We start from the raw sequence: 3,218 nt of genomic DNA, 5'->3' as shown, positions 1-3,218 counted from the left end.
ATTCCTTTGGATCCTTAATAGGAAATTCCTTCTTGCTTGAAGGACATCCCAGGAGGTCTTCCTCACTAGGATTTTTGTCCTCCTCCTCCTCCCTTGTGCATTCGGCCATATTGATTATATCAATGGCCTTGCACTCTCCTTTTGGATTCTCTTCTGCATTACTTGAGAGAATACTGGGAGGAGTTTCAATGACTTTCTTACTCAGCTGGCCCACTTGTGCCTCCAGATTTTTGATGGAGGATCTTATTTCACTCATGAAACTGAAAGTGGCCTTTGACAGATCAGAGACTAGATTGGCTAAATTAGAAGTGTTTTGTTCAGAATTCTCTATCTGTTGCTGAGAAGATGATGGATAAGGCTTGCTATTGCTCATCCTATTGCGTCCACCATTGTTAAAGCCTTGTTAAGGCTTTTGTTGATCCTTCCATGAGAAATTTGGATGATTTTTCCATGATGAGTTATAGGTGTTTCCATAAGGTTCACCCATGTAATTAACCTCTGCCATGGCCGGGTTCTCAGGATCATAAGCTTCTTCAGAAGTTGCCTCTTTAGTACTGTTGGATGCATGTTGCCATCCATTCAGATTTTGAGAGATCATGTTGACCTGTTGAGTCAACACTTTGTTCTGAGCCAATATGGCATTCATAGCATCAATTTCAAGAACTACTTTCTTCTGAGGTATCCCATTATTCATGGAATTCCTCTCAGAAGCGTACATGAATTGGTTATTTGCAACCATATCAATGAGTTCTTGAGCTTCTGCAGGTGTTTTCTTTAGGTGGATGGATCCACCTGCAGAATGGTCCAATGACATTTTCGAAAATTCAGATAGACCATAATAGAATATATCTAATATGGTCCATTCTGAAAACATGTCAGATGGACACCTTTTGGTCAGCTGCTTGTATCTTTCCCATGCTTCATAGAGGGATTCACCATCTTTTTATTTGAAGGTTTGAACATCCACTCTCAGCTTGCTCAGCTTTTGAGGAGGAAAGAATTTATCCAAGAAGGCAGTGACCAGCTTATCCCAAGAGTCTAGGCTATCCTTGGGTTGTGAATCCAACCATATTCTAGCTTTGTCTCTTACAGCAAAAGGGAAAAGCATGAGTCTGTAGACTTCAGGATCAACTCCATTCATCTTTACAGTCTCACAGATCTGCAAGAACTCAGTTAAAAACTGATAAGGATCTTCAGATGGAAGTCCATAAAACTTACAGTTTTGTTGTATTAAGGCAACTAGCTGAGGTTTCAGCTCAAAGTTGTTGGCTCCAATGGCAGGAATGGAGATGCTTCTTCCATCAAATTTGGATGTTGGTTTTGTGAAGTCACCAAGCATTCTCCTTGCATTATTATTATTTTCGGCTGCCATCTCCTTCTCTTGTTCGAAAATTTCTGAAAGGTTGTTTCTGGATTGTTGTAATTTAGTTTCTCTTAGTTTCCTTTTCAGAGTCCTTTCAGGTTCAGGATCAATTTCAACAAGAGTGCCTTTTTCCCTGTTCCTGCTCATATGAAAGATAAGAAAACAAGAAAAGAAGAGGAATCCTCTATGTCACAGTATAGAGATTCATTTATGTTAGTAGAAGAGGAAAGGGGATAAGAGTGAAGAAGAGTGGGTTCGGATATTTAGATGGAGAGAGGTGAAGAGAGGTGTTAGTAAATAAATAATTAAATAGAGTAAGAAAAGAGAGGAAAAATTTCGAAAATAATTTTGAAAAAGGGATTAGTAATTTTTGAAAATTAAAGATAAGATAAGATTAAAATTAAAATTTAGAACAAAAAGAATTTTTTTTTTTTGAAAGAGAGGTGAGATATTTTCGAAAATTAGAAAGGGAAAAGTAGTTAGATAAGAGGTTAGATAAGATATTTTGAAATCAAATTTTGAAAAAGATAAAATTTTTGAAAAAGATAAGATAAAAGATAAAAAGATTTAATTCAAAAATTTGAAATTACTTACTTCACTAACAAGAAACTACAAGATAAGATTCTAGAACTTAAAGATTGAACCTTTCTTAACAAAAAAGTAACAAACTTCAAATTTTTGAATCAATCACATTAATTGTTAGCTAATTTTCGAAAATATGATATAAAATAAGAAAAAGATTTTGAAAAATATTTTGAAAAAGATTTTTGAAATTTTCGAAAAATAGAAAAAAAATGAAAAAGATATGATTTTTGAAAAAGATTTTGAAAAGATAAGATTTTTAAAATTTAAAATTTGACTTGACTTGTAAGAAACAACTAATTTTGAAAATTTTTGACTAAGTCAACTCAAATTTTCGAAAATTTGGAGAGAAAAAAAGGAAAAGATATATTTTTTTTTTGAATTTTTAATGAGGAGAGAGAAAAACACAAACATGACCCAAAACATGAAAATTTTGGATCAGAACACAAGATGCATGCAAGAACACTATGAATGTCAAGATGAACACCAAGAACACTTTGAAGATCATGATGAACATCAAGAACATATTTTGAAAAATTTTTTATGCAAAGAAAACATGCAAGACACCAAACTTAGAAATCTTTAATACATGGACTCTAACAAATGAAAAATGCACATGAAAAACAACAAACAACACAAAACAAGACAATATCAAGATCAAACAAGAAGACTTACCAAGAACAACTTGAATATCATGAAGAACACTATGAATGCATGGAATTTTTCGAAAATTTAATGCATAAATTTTAAAAACATGCAATTGACACCAAACTTAAAAGTTGACTCAAGACTCAAACAACAAACACAAAATATTTTTGATTTTTATGATTTTATGATTTTTTTTGTATTTTTATTAATTTTTTCGAAAATAAAGTTTGGAAAAAAAACGAAAAATAAAAGAAAAATTTTGAAAAAAGATTTTTGAAAAGAAAATTACCTAATCTGAGCAACAAGATGAACCGTCAGTTGTCCATACTCGAACAATCCCCGACAACAGCACCAAAAACTTGGTTAACGAAATTGTGATAAAAGAGTTCCAGACACTGTTAGAGAAGCTCACAACTCCGTTCAACTTAACCAGCAAGTGTACTGGGTCATCCAAGTAATACCTTACGTGAGTAAGGGTCGATCCCACAGAGATTGTTGGTATGAAGCAAGCTATGGTCACCTTGTAAATCTCAGTTAGGCAGATTAAATTTGTTTATGATGAGTTCGAAAATTAATAATAAATAGAAAATAAAAGGGATAGAAATACTTATGTAAATCAATAGTG

This window comes from Arachis duranensis, chromosome 4 (genome assembly GCF_000817695.3).
Source record: "Arachis duranensis cultivar V14167 chromosome 4, aradu.V14167.gnm2.J7QH, whole genome shotgun sequence".
In the NCBI taxonomy this organism is placed as follows: Eukaryota; Viridiplantae; Streptophyta; class Magnoliopsida; order Fabales; family Fabaceae; genus Arachis; species Arachis duranensis.
Note: the sequence above shows the minus strand (reverse complement) of the source record.